Below are 13850 nucleotides of genomic sequence, written 5' to 3' on the forward strand. Positions count from 1 at the left end.
GTTTCCAGTGAAAAGTAGATGAACAGAGAGACAAAGATGAACATCGTTCATTATTGAAAATCGTTTGATAATTAAAAAACTAGTGTTACATAAATTGTTTTTTCGGTATAATCCATAAGACGTACATTTTTATGCATTAATCGTATTGTACAACTTCCTATTGATATTCTTACAAGAGCAATCGTTTCTTATAACAAGGATTTCAAATGAATATTTTGTATTGGTCTAAGTTTTCGGATCAAAAATAGATATTTTGGATCAGTGATGAATTTTTAAGTGAACGCGAGCCAAAAGTGAGCGGATCCCGAGCCAAATTTGCACGAGAACGCAGTAGTCAATGAACTTACGATCAAGAACCTGCCGTTGCTTAAGAACGGCCCGTTCAGTTGGCAAATATATGGGGCTCTTACTTGGGAGCTAAATGAATGAATCGTCGTAAACTTTCATGAACGAAGAAAACATGCAGCCCTCGGTATTATGCATATCAATCACATAGTTTTGGCATAGATTTTTCTGGTGAATCAATCAAAATTCAGTAGGTTCAGTTTCCGGCTCGCACCGGTTAATATTTTTGAACTGCAAAATATTCAAGCCCACTTGAATGCTGCGTTCAAAAAATTGAACTGGAACGCGAACTAAATGCGTTCAAATGCCTCACTACCTACAAGCACTTCGAAGTTCTTAAAAATACGACGCTAACCTTGGCCAAATATTAGCTCAGTACGTTTTGAAAAACCTCTACCTAGGGAAATATAGAATATATAATAGAAAGGTTGGAACATTTTTAAACATTATACTATTGGTTGAAAAAAAAAATCTAACTTCAAATTTCACTCTAAAAACGAATTAGGAAATTGTTGGGTTGCTTCTCTTTGGCTATTCAGAGACTAATTTCAATAATAATAATTGGAAACAGTAAAGCAATTATTTTATTAGTTGTATACAAATTACATACCCAACGAACAGAACATTTTGAGGCGCTTATAACTCACTTATAACACTTTTGTAAAATAGATCAGTCAAGAAAAGCCAGTCAATTTGATTGATTTCTTATGGAGTAATTAAAACGAGAGAAATTCTGCTGTAGGAATCTCTCTTATGATGTCGTGATAAAATTTTCTAAGAGTTATTGAGAATTATGCTTAGGATTTTTTTTTTAATCTGATTCTGGATTCTTTCAGAGGATTATCTGGATTTTTCTAAAATCATAACAATAATATTGATAAAACTCTGCTCAAGATTCTGTCTTAATCCCGCCTAGTATTCAGTGAATGAATTTATCGCGGAAATGAGACGAAAATAGGCATTTTTCAAGCAACCCGACAATTAGTTGCGGCCTTTATCTGCGAGAAACAGTTTTCGTGAACTGCTATAATTGTTGATCATTGTGCTGACGAAAAGCCAAGATCAATCCGATCATATGCACTGATCCAACTTTATCGGGCTAAACTTATCGCGATAATTATCAGACGGGAAATAACAAAAATGTTCGCCGCCGACGGGGCTCGAACTCATGCCCATGAGCAAAAATGTTTTCAAAACGCGCGTACACTATAACCACTCGACCACGCCAGCTGAATGAAGAGGGAGAGAAATTTGGTATATAAAAGCTACATGCGAAAGCGAAGGACACTCAAAACGACGAAACAAGAGAAGAAAAGAAGGAAGCCAACTTTTCGTTACCGGTGATAATATATATTCGCTGCTGCAGATCTCGTGAGAGCACACTCTCGTAGTACTGGACGGGTAGGATATTATCGCACGTCTCTTTTCGCCGGAAAATCGGCTTGAGCGATAAGCTTATGATTATCGCCGTGACCGATAATTTCACTCCCTGCTACTCCCGCGGTATAAATTATATTGGAGACGTCAAAATTGAATTGCAATTGACTGCCATTTCCTTGTTATTTGGTGACATATTTCAGCGAAACATTTCAACTACATGGCCATACGAAAACTGAGTGTTCGGAATATGAGTCTGTTCGAAATTTGAGACAAAACGGTACCTTACAGACTTTATTGTTGTTTGAAAACAATCGTGTTATAAAAGATAGTCCGGGAATTCCTTAAAAAATCCTGCAGGAATTATTCTATAAACCTACAAAAAGAACCCTTCTGGATTTTTTTCATATGTTTCTGCACTTATTCCTCCTATCGTTTGTATAAGTAACACTTCAAATATTCCGTTGGTAATTACTTCGAACGTTGTCATTGCGATTCATCGAGAAATTATTGCAAGGATTCCTTCAGGATTCTGCCAGCCAGCGGTCTAGAATTTCTCAAAGGATTACATTTCTTCATCGAATTTATGAGTAGGTCATTCGTTAAGGATTACTCTTGATATTTATTCGGAACATTCTCAATCGAATCTCCTAGAATTTCTCCAGAAATCTTCTTCGTTGACTTCTCCCGAAATACTGCTGAAGATACTTCTTTGACTTTACCCGTCAAATGTTCAACCACATCCACGATTTTCCATACTGAACTTTGGTAATTTCGACAAGAATTCTTTCAAAAAAAAATCGAAAATATGAAATAACATGAAAACCAAGTTAATAACACAGCGGAACAAAAATGACATTTTTGCGTGTCTCAAGGATCAAAATGTGTGTCTCTAGTAGATTTGGAGTTGCTGTATCTGTTGCCGTTCTCAGAAATGTTCCAGCACGTCACAGTTTTTAGCTGCAGGTTGCCAAAGTTGTGTAAAACACTGTATTCATTTATGTTTACGTAAATTTAAGGCATGATTTATCGAGCATTTTTGTAATCTGATCCATCAAACATACAAAATAGGGCTTTAACCATCATTTCAGATATAATTTGGTTGAAATTTCACTATTAAGTTTAGTTTAGAGCGATTTTTTCAACGTGCTTGGAGTCTCCATACAAAATTTTTCGTTTCTCCTATATGGCGAAGTACTATACTTTTCTAAATCATCAAAAAATAACTTTAAAGCATCGGAAATACTATGAACTTTGTCATAAAGTATTGTTATACACATGAAGTTTGTATTCTGTGGCATATTCAGCATATAAATTGTCATACAGCATATAAATTCAGCATACAATTGTCATATTTTTGAAAACGGCAATGGGTTCAGCTATCCTTATTAATGTAAATAGTGGTATTTTGGTCTTTGAGACAAAAACGTGTTCCGCAGTGTAACTGGTTCAGTTGTTCATCCTCGCTCGAGATTCGGTTATTGTCCGTAGTATGTATTGTATAATTAATATAGTATTACAATTTTAATTTTAATTGTCAAAAATGTATTGCATTTGTTGGAAAAGTGGTGTGCTAATAGGAGTTCTTCGCACTTTAGATATTCAGAGCTCCTTCAGAATTGTTTCCAAGATTCATGTAACTAATTCACAAATTTCTTCACCTTTTATGTGCATAAGCAAAATATCGCCTATGATACCGCATTTAAATCTGTTCAAAAATGATCATAATGCACTAGTTCATGAATTTCTCCACATTATTTAAAAAAAAAGTGAAAACTCTAAAAATACTCTTTCTTCAAAAGTTTTTCCAAGTATTCTTAAAGTTTTTTTTTCAACGAGAAATATATAAACAATCTTCTTTGTATTTGTAAGTAACACTTCTGAAAGTCTACTAGGAAATTTTCAATGCATTTCTTAAGGGAGTCGTTCCAAAACTTCTCTAAGGATGCTGCAACGATTTTCTCTAAAATATGCTCTTAGGATTCATCTCAGAACTCCTTCAGTAATACTTACAATGATGCTCATAAGATTTTTTTCTTGTATCTCTGAAAGGGGTTCCTCCAATTGTTTTTTTCAGAATATCTTCCAAGCATTCCCTTTATTAGCACATATATTGTTACTAGTCCTTGTTTTTTTTTCAGGATTTTAGAAATCTTCTAACGTTCGCATAACAAAAAAAAAAATCCAAACATTCTTCTTACACAATTATCCGATAAGTCATACACATTTTTCTGAGGTAAATCCTCGTCCAGAAACTATTTTAAGATTTTATCTGGAGATTAATAATAATGATTTTTTTAAATATATTCGGTAAGTATCCCATCAGGAGATGTTTCAGGAATCTGCTACCAAGAATTTTTCCATAAGTTTTCTTGAAAGGTTTTCACCATAAATTTGTCCAATTTTTTTTCAGGTTCTGTTGCAAATTACATGTTTACAAATTCATGTACCCAAATTTATCTAGTGTTTAACGCGAAAACATTCAGCATGACATTAGGTGTTGGATAGTGACTTTGAATCCCACCGCTAGAGGTTCTTTTTTTGTACTTTTCTCGACATTTCAGGATATAGAGTATCTTGGAGGGCTTCCTTAGCCTACTGACAATGTCCGCCATGCTGAAGCTGTCTGGGTTCGGTTCCCGGCCAGTTCAGGATTTTTTTTTCGTATAATAGGAAATGCCTTCCTTGGGCAAAAAGTATCATCAAATCAGCCACCCGAAACAGTAATACGAAAATGGCAACTTTGACAAAGAAAATTCTCAGTTCACAACTGTGAAAGTGCTTGTAGAAAAATAAGCCAGGAAGTTAGTTCTATCCCATTAGGAACGCAACGCCGGAAAAAAGAACATAAATTCAAACATTTTGATGTCAATTATTTCCACGCCGCTGTCGCCGCCACCGAAACTTGTTAACGGCGCGACGCCGATGACGCCGCCGCCGCCGGTACAAAAATGCCCTCACGCCGCCGCCGATTAAAGTTTTTTCGGCGCACAGGTCTATTCGGAAGGGACATGGAAAACAAAACACACCCAAAATTTGAGTTTAAGCCAAAGGGTGTGTGTGTGTGTGTGTGTGTGTATACAATCCATCTCCCACTGACCGGCAGTACTTTTATGGAAGAAAATTGTATGCATGTATATTTGATACCCTTCGATATCTTTATATCTGCAGACAATTTTAACCCGGGAGATGAAAGGTGATAGCTCTACTGAAATTCCAACGACCCATTTCAAGAATGGCAGTAGATACACACACATTCTGAGGTCATTTTCATATACAGTAAGCCCCGCATAAAAACACCCAGATATCAAATGGATATATGAAATGTTTTTACACTTCCCGAATCGAAAATTAAATTTTCGACCCTGGCACGTATTTAGTTTCAAATGGTAATAGGTGAGTAAATAATAATAATGAACGATTTTACCTGGATGTAATGCTCTTTTTTTTCCGTCGCCACACTGAGCTTACCGCCAAATACTATACACTTTTTCACTGCACTGCGCGCATAACATGATCGCTTCACCCGCCCCCGCAGGAGCAAGCGTCACGGTCAAAGGATCACACACTACTCTTTGAGTTTAAGCCAAAGGGTATAACAAAATTTAAAAATAAACTTTAAAAAATGTTTTTGGGCTCAAACAAACGAAAAACATTTAAAAAAAAAAGTGAGTGTATATGTGCTTTTGGTCTAAACTTAAGCATTTGGCACTAAAATTGGGACAAGGCTTTAGGACCCTATTGACCCCTATTCAGCACAGAGCAAATGGAAGTATTGTCAAAATATCTGTATACTAAATGAGATGAACTTGTCGAAACTATGGATGAAAATAATTTCTTTTAAAAGAGGACGAATATTTTATAATTGTTTTCCCCTTGAAGCTCACATGCAATGCAACATTTGAGTTAAAATAGGATTCATTTTTGCTGAATTATATTCGAATTATTTCAATTCGTGTATGTTCCGATTCTAAATGGGCCACACCTTACTATTATCGTCAAGTACTACATTCACTGGGTTCGGTGCGAACCTGTAGGGAACATTTGGGAATTTGTTCTCAATTAACAAACATCCCGAGGAGGAAAGAATAATTCGCAATAACTTATGCATACCATACTTTGGTATCATACCATAATTAGGTATTGTTCAGTTATCAATACCTCATTTTGGTATTATAATGGTATGTGAAAAAGATTTTTTAAAACGATTGAAAATACTTCATTTTGGTATTAGATTGCTATTGAGGACTGCTGGAGGTATGAACTACTATTGAAAAATTTCACTTTTATATGGAAATCCATCGTGTATTATTTTGGTATTACAATACCTGATCTAATTATCAGCTTAGTATTTAAAGAATATGCAGAAGGTATTATTTGGGGTATTTTACCTATTATGCAGGGCTCATTCATACCTAGGTTGTAAGTATTGGAAATTTTAACTGGTTTATAAATCAAAACCCCCTGAATCATCCTCTTTCATAATTCATACAGAATTAAACTTAAAATAATATAGGGAACCTTAAATTGTATACCTAGTTAAGGTTTTTTTTTATTAAAAAATTGGAATCCACCAAAAACCATGAAATAATTACTTTCTGATATAAAAGTCTAAAAACTTAATTTGGACAGATTTACTAGAACACAAATTTGACATTAATTTTCGACGGGATGGTATCAAAGAAAGTTAAAAGCCAACCATTTCAATCGATTTGAGACGTACAGGGGATAGGCAAAATGATTGAGATAGGCAAAATTTTGCCCAAATTCAAATGCTTATAACTTAATGAAAAATGAATGAAATTGAATGCATCTGGAAGCAGTCCACGGCAAATTTGGTCCAGTTTTAGGAACTTCCTTGACCATGCATATTGGCCACTGGACACCGGAGATGTTCCGGATTTTCTGAGGTCATGTCCAAATGTCATTTTTTCTGTCGCTTGTATTTTTGTGCGGTGTAAAGTTAGATAGATGTTTGCAATTTTCCTAGAAACTAGAACTAATAGGAAGTTGAATGCCACCGGACGCATTAAGATTGGTTGGAAATCTTCAGAAATATGACCATTTCCGTAAAACTGGTTCCGGAAAGCATGGTCAGTCATGTTTGTATTTCCAATCATGTAAATATTATCCGGAGCTATATCCAAGCGGACACCAACCATAAAAATGATGTTTCCTGCAGCGTATTCAGAACCATTAGATGCACAGACCACTCTATAGAACGTTCCAGGTGCCCTGGGGGAAGTGGTCAATTAGGAACATATTCGGAACCATATCAATATGGGCATCAAACTTCATGATTTTCAAAGGTTATACTTTCCGAAGCATTTCCAGCATCACCGGCTGCCATAACCACTTTATAGTAGGTTCCAGGTGCCCCGGGGGATGTGGCCAATTCGGAACATGTCCGTTCATCTGTTTAGAATCACATTCTACCATAAACATAAGATCCATGTGACTTGGAAAATGGCGAGCATTTTCAGAACCACAAGATATAATAATCACTCTATAGTATATTCCAGGGGCTCCTGGAGATGTGGCCAACTCGAAACATGACCTCATCCCCCAGGGCTCATGGAACCTACTATACAGTGGTCATATAAATAAGTTGCGCTGTAAATACTTCTATTAGCATCACCTTCAAAAATCTTGATGTTTTTACCCATATTGATGTGTTTTTGGGCATGTTTTGAATTAGCCACATTGGCACCTGGAATCTACTATAAAGTGGTCATGGCAGCCGGTGGTGCTGGAAATGCTTCGGAAAGCATAACCTCTGAAAATCATGAAGTTTGATGCCCATATTGATATGGTTCCAGATATGTTACTAATTGACCACTTCCCCCAGGGCACCTGGAACCTTCTATAGAGTGGTCTGTGCATCTAATGGTTCTGAATACGCTGCAGGAAACATCATTTTAAGGTTGATGTCCACTTGGATATAGCTCCGGATAATATTTACATGATTGGAAATACAAACATGACTGACCATGCTTTCCGGAACCAGTTTTACGGAAATGGTCATATTTCTGAAGATTTCCAACCAATCTTAATGCGTCCGGTGGCATTCAACTTCCTATTAGTTCTAGTTTCTAGAAAAATTGCAAACATCTATCTAACTTTACACCGCACAAAAATACAAGCGACAGAAAAAATGACATTTGGACATGACCTCAGAAAATCCGGAACATCTCCGGTGTCCAGTGGCCAATATGCATGGTCAAGGAAGTTCCTAAAACTGGACCAAATTTGCCGTGGACTGCTTCCAGATGCATTCAATTTCATTCATTTTTCATTAAGTTATAAGCATTTGAATTTGGGCAAAATTTTGCCTATCTCAATCATTTTGCCTATCCCCTGTATTTGATATTTTGTTCGTTGTATGGAGGTAAATCACTTTTTTTTTTTTTTTTTTTTAAATCTTTATTTGAGTGTATTTTAACGCAGGTAAATCACTGTGTATCGCCTTGAATTTGAACGTAATTAAGAATGAATTCGTATCCAGAAAAATAATTTGGATCACGCAAGCATGATCAAATACAACCGAAATTGGAAAGTATGAATGTAGTTTGTACCATAGATGAGCTAAATGTGGATAAACTATTTTATTAAGCACCTGCTGTCCCCCACATTGAGTCAATCACATTGAGATTACACATGGGCCTTATAAATGTCGTAATGGAATTTCTATCATCTTCACTTTCTGTTTATTCACCCAGTAGGGTAGATGTACCAATAGTGGAGGTACTAAGCACGATTGAACTTCATTTAAACACCCAAATTCAAAATGCGCAATTAATGTATATGTTAACGTTGTAACGGGAAGTAACGACCATTGACTTAATGAGAAAAATCATTTCATCGCAGTAAACTACGGCATGTCAGTGAAAAATAATACCTCCACTATTGGTACACGGTTCCTTTAGTTGCGGGATATTTTTATTTTGTGTTCCTATAGTTGCGGTATCCGTTGTTTTCTATGGGATCCTTCACTATAGGAAATCTTTACCGCAACTAGTAGTACAAGCAAGTAAAGTTTTAGCAATTTTAGTGATATTTCATCAGTTTTAAGACAATTTGAAAGCTCTTTTCAACTATTCCGCGTATCAACAAGCCAATACGTCGATTTGCAGTGTCGATTTTGGGGTTAATGTAATAAAATCAGTGAAAACGGCACTACCGCAACTATAGAAGCACCCTCGACTAAGGGAACAGCATTGTAACTAAGCATTGTAACTTGAGCTGTACAAAATTTCAGCTTCGAAATGCTATTGTTGAGCTGTCGGTAATTTTTATGCTGGCAAAAATGCATACTTGGTGCTCCATTTACTCAATGCCTACTTTTGTCGAATGATACTAATTAACTAGTTATCAGCAGGTTAGAGGAATTCTCATAAAAAACACAGCTCTGGCGGCTTAAAAGTATGCAATCGGGTTCATATTGAAGCTCCATTGAAATTAACAATGGCTCAACGGTTGAAAGTGTGGGAAACAGAGGCGGACCGGACGGAAGTCCTATAAAAATATCTGCGTGCCAAAACTGCCCAACAAAATGTAGTAGAATAGCGCTTAATTGATCGACGTTACCTGCAATATGAAAGCCAGTGTTCTGTCGAAGCCAGAAATACCGCCCATTATGAGTTCTGATAATTACCTGGTCAACGGCTTTTTTAATTGGATGTGCTCAACTACGGGTAGACAATAGTTGAAAGAGATGTCAGTGTTTTGCACTTGAGATTCCTGTTGGATAGTTAGAATTTCTAATTTTAGATGGATATTCGAATGAAAACCTGTATGTTTTGAAAGCATGATTAGAAATTGATTGAATAACAGTTGCCATTACGGTATATGATCATAGAAAAAATAGCTTTCTTCTTCAAGTTGGAGCATTCGGATCGAAATAACCTTCCAGACACGCCCACACTCGTTCAATATGCATGAAAGAAACATATGGCCAAAGTTTCTCTCCCCGACTCGAAGTCCCGGTCTTTTCTTCAAGTAAAGAAATGCACAATCGATACTAGATAACTACACTAGCAGCTGGTTCGGTCTCGGAACTCCAACCAAGAAACGACGACGGGAATAATTGATTTCGATTCGACCATCTGTCTTCGGATGTTGGTAATCCCGGGTCCGATCGATATAGCGAAAACGATTGTAAACTATCAATTAAGCTCCTGTACTGCTATGTCAATCCAATTCCCGATGAAGAACGAGCTTCGATTGCCACCACTGCACTGTGGGAAGCAACCGGTTGCTTGCATCAATAATTACGCCCGAGGAGTGATAATTGATTAGACTGAAAGCTGCTCAGTTTGACCACCCGAGAGATGTGCACCACTTCATTAGTGTCCTCGGAGATTTTGTTAATACTGAGTTGATTGGTATATCGTGTATTTGAGGCAAATTTGGATGCAATTTAATGAAAACCATCCATTTGTAATAGTCAGTTAAGTTTCTGCAACTCACTGATTCTCCCAATATTGACTCATGGAAGTTGAACTTAATCAAAAAGGTGGATATAGACTTGGATTCGAGGGGAGGAGCCCCGGCCCTTCGACAATCAAAGATGCTATAACTTAGAATCAAATACCATGTTATATAAGTCAAGAAATGGAATGGTGGCAGTTTCATGTACAGTTTAAAAATGCTCATTTTTTCCCATTTTGCCTCATTTTTTCCCTTAAAAAAATTGGTAAATTTGTCATAAACTGTTGTTATCGATTGCAGCATACTACATATATTTTTCTAGTGGAGAATAATCTGAATAATAAAATTGTGACTAACTGGAGTACAATAACTTGAATAATAAGGAGGACCCCAATTCGCTATGTGTCAATGACTGAGCCCATTTTGCCCCACTTTGACCTAAAAATTGATTTTGCACGCAAGAAAATATTTTGACAGTAGTAGTCTGAAGAAATTTAAACAAAAATGCGTAGAAATAAAACTTTTTTTTTCATTATTAAGGTTATAATTCATGATTGATGGTTGATATATTGGGCCTTCCTTAGCCGAGTGGTTAAATTCCGCGGTTACCAAGAAAAGCCATGCTGAAAAACTTTGGCAAAGAAAGCTCTCAGTTAATAACTGTGAAAGTGATCATAAAAACACTAAGCTGAAAAGCAGGCTCTGCCTCAGTGGGGATTCAATACCAAGAAGAAGAAGTTATTGCGTCCTAAATTTGTTTTATTGCTTTCATTTTGAGAATATGTATTTGATAAACCATAATCAATTGTAATTGTTCTGTAACATTCTAAAATTGAACTTCTAGGGCAAAATAGGGCCAATTGGGTTTTTAAACGTGCAATAAACGTTTGTAAATATCTTTGGAAACAAAAAAATATAGGATTATGATAGGCAAAACCTTTTTTTTCAGTTATTGACATCAAATAAAGTGTGCTTAATCCCATTTGTTAAATTATTATACAGCATGTAAAATTGACTTAAGGACTGTTCATTATATAAAGTGGACACTTTGTTTATGCTGTATCTTTTTTATTTATTTATAAAATCGTAATCGGTTTTCTGTGTATCGTTGACCTATTATTCTAAAATGCTATGAAAATATAAAATCTTTGAAAATGCTTTTGGTTGAAGAGCTAAATAGTTTTTCCAAAAACTCTTAAAAAAAGCTGTCCGTCAAAGTTTAACATTATTTTCGCAAAACAAAAATCCTTCTTTTTATGAACAAATTGTATGTTTGTATCCTTTACTATTCTACTAAAGGTAAAGCTTTAAAAATATCAATTATATTCCACCATTCTATGACATTAGGTAACTTTAGTGATTTACCCATTTATGGCCAAATTTGCTGATACACCATCCCTTCACTCCCAGCAAAAGAGAAAAGTAAAAGCATGTTCAAAACTAGTTTTGATTACTAAAAAAACTATATTAGTATAAACGAAAGCTAAATCGTGAGATTAAACCACAGTCTTAAGTATAAATTTTACTGTTTATGGTAGTTTTACTAAAAAGTCTCATACTTTTAAAATCATGTACGCATATTTATCGATCTACAGCAAATTGTAAACAGTTTTCTCCGAATTTTTCAATTGGTAATCTCAGAATAACATATTATGAAAATAATATGTGGAAAATAAAATTAATTTTATTACAGCAGTGTTGCCAATTTTGATGATTGTCAATGTACTTTGATAGGTCTTCTAAGAATAAAGCAATTGTGTTTCTGTTGTGCTTTGAATGTGACGTGGGGACTTACTAAGTAACTCTATGAAGGCGTAAGTTATTTTTCATATTAAAACTATATTAGGACTTCCGTCAGGACGTACTTTTACACAAAAATTCTACTCATATCAATTCCCATCAAATTTAAAAAAAAATCTTTAAAAATATACGGGAAAATTGATTTTATTATATCTGTAAAATTGTTGCTCCAAAAATAACTTGATTTTTTCCATCAGGCTTCTGATTGATGATGCTTTCGAAGAACAAGCCTTTTTTGAAAATAGAAAATAGAAATTATCGAATTTTCCAGCCAATTTCTTACAATCATTGATTGTAACCTCAAAAAATCGACCGATCTAATCGTTGTTCCATATTCGTCTGAAATTTAATTATTTTGGAGAATTTTTATTATCACAACATTGTACAATACTAGTCGAACGATGTGCAAAAAACCGATTGAAATTTCATTGATTAATAAGAAAGATACAGCATGCACAAGGTGTCCACTTTATAAAATGAACAGTCCTTAGTTGTCTGTAATCAGTAACAGTTACAAACATATCGTTCTAAGAGTAAAATGGGGCCAAATGGGCTCCCTCAGTTATTGTGACCGATCGAAATGATGTTCACTGCATTCTTCGAAAGATTTACGTCAGAAAATAATAATTTGAATCTGACCTGCCGCAGTCAGTCAAAAGTACTATTGAATAGAGATGGTCGGGTTTCACTTTTTTCAAACCCGAACCTGACCCGTACCCGACCCGTACCCGATAATTTTGTAGCCTTCAAACCCGACCCGAACCCGAACCCGAAAAATTTCAAATTTTCAAACCCGAACCCGACCCGAACTCGTCAGGTTCGGGTTCGGGTCGGGTTTCGGGTTTGAAAACCTGAGACCCGACCATCTCTACTATTGAATACAAAAAAAAATAGAGCAAAGTGGAACAAAACGGGCTCTTCCAGTCAAGCCGCGAAAAATGGGGGCTGTTCTGGGTCCATTACTTCCCAGTATGCCATGGTGCACAATAGAGACCATTTTTTAATGTAAAATGTTTCAGAAAGGTGGAAATATTTCTCGAAGTCTAACTCAAATGGTCGTATCTCACAAAAGTTATCAAATTTGGATTAACAGTTCTTAGAATTCTGCAATAGAAATACTACATTCTCAACTCTGAAACGCTTATATTTTCACTTTTGGAATGTTTACTATTCGGAATTACAAAACGACGTTAGTAAGATTTTCCAGTTAGTTGAGAATAATAGAGGAACTATTAAAATATTTGTCATCAAATAAATGAGTGCTACGAATAAAAGTATCGCAAAAGTTTTACAAATAGCCAAGTCTGGTCATAATTAGTGTAAATGTTTATATTTCAAAGTTAGTACAAATCACAGTCGAGACTTCCTATAACGACATCGCCAGAGACCAGATGTCGCTATAAGTGACAACGTTATGAAGAAAAAGATTGTCGTTAAGTGTTAAATCATACTTCATTGCTCAATTTCATTTTATAAAATTACAATTTTTTTCAAAAATATACAGTCAACTCTCTATAGCTCGATATTGAAGGCTTCATTGAGAAGGATGTATTAAATTGTAGAACACATTTTAGAATTTTTGGAAGCTACAGTTGCTAATGTTGTATGTTCTATGAAAGTGAATTATATTGCCAAATTAAAAACAAATTAAACAAAATAAAAACACCATGCAAGTATTCCAGCATGTGTGACGACTTATGTACTTAATTAATCACAGAATTTGAATGTAATTACAAATGAATACTTATCAATAAAATTCAAAGTAATTGCAAAGCTACGAAATTATTTTATGATGATTTAGAAAAGTATTGTATCCAACAATATCGACTTTATTTGAAATTTAATCGTGCAATTTATACCAAACTGTATCCTACATGAAAGCTCAAGTCCTATTCTGC

At 35.3% G+C, this 13850-nt stretch overlaps 1 protein-coding gene across 1 annotated transcript in view; it reads left to right on the forward strand.

The window, feature by feature from the left end:
* LOC110675282 overlaps positions 1–13850 on the forward strand; it is a 685744-nt gene that overhangs the window by 26666 nt on the left and 645228 nt on the right. The gene's annotated exons all lie outside the window — the stretch shown is intronic.

This window comes from Aedes aegypti, chromosome 2, assembly GCF_002204515.2.
Source record: "Aedes aegypti strain LVP_AGWG chromosome 2, AaegL5.0 Primary Assembly, whole genome shotgun sequence".
Taxonomy (NCBI): Eukaryota; Metazoa; Arthropoda; class Insecta; order Diptera; family Culicidae; genus Aedes; species Aedes aegypti.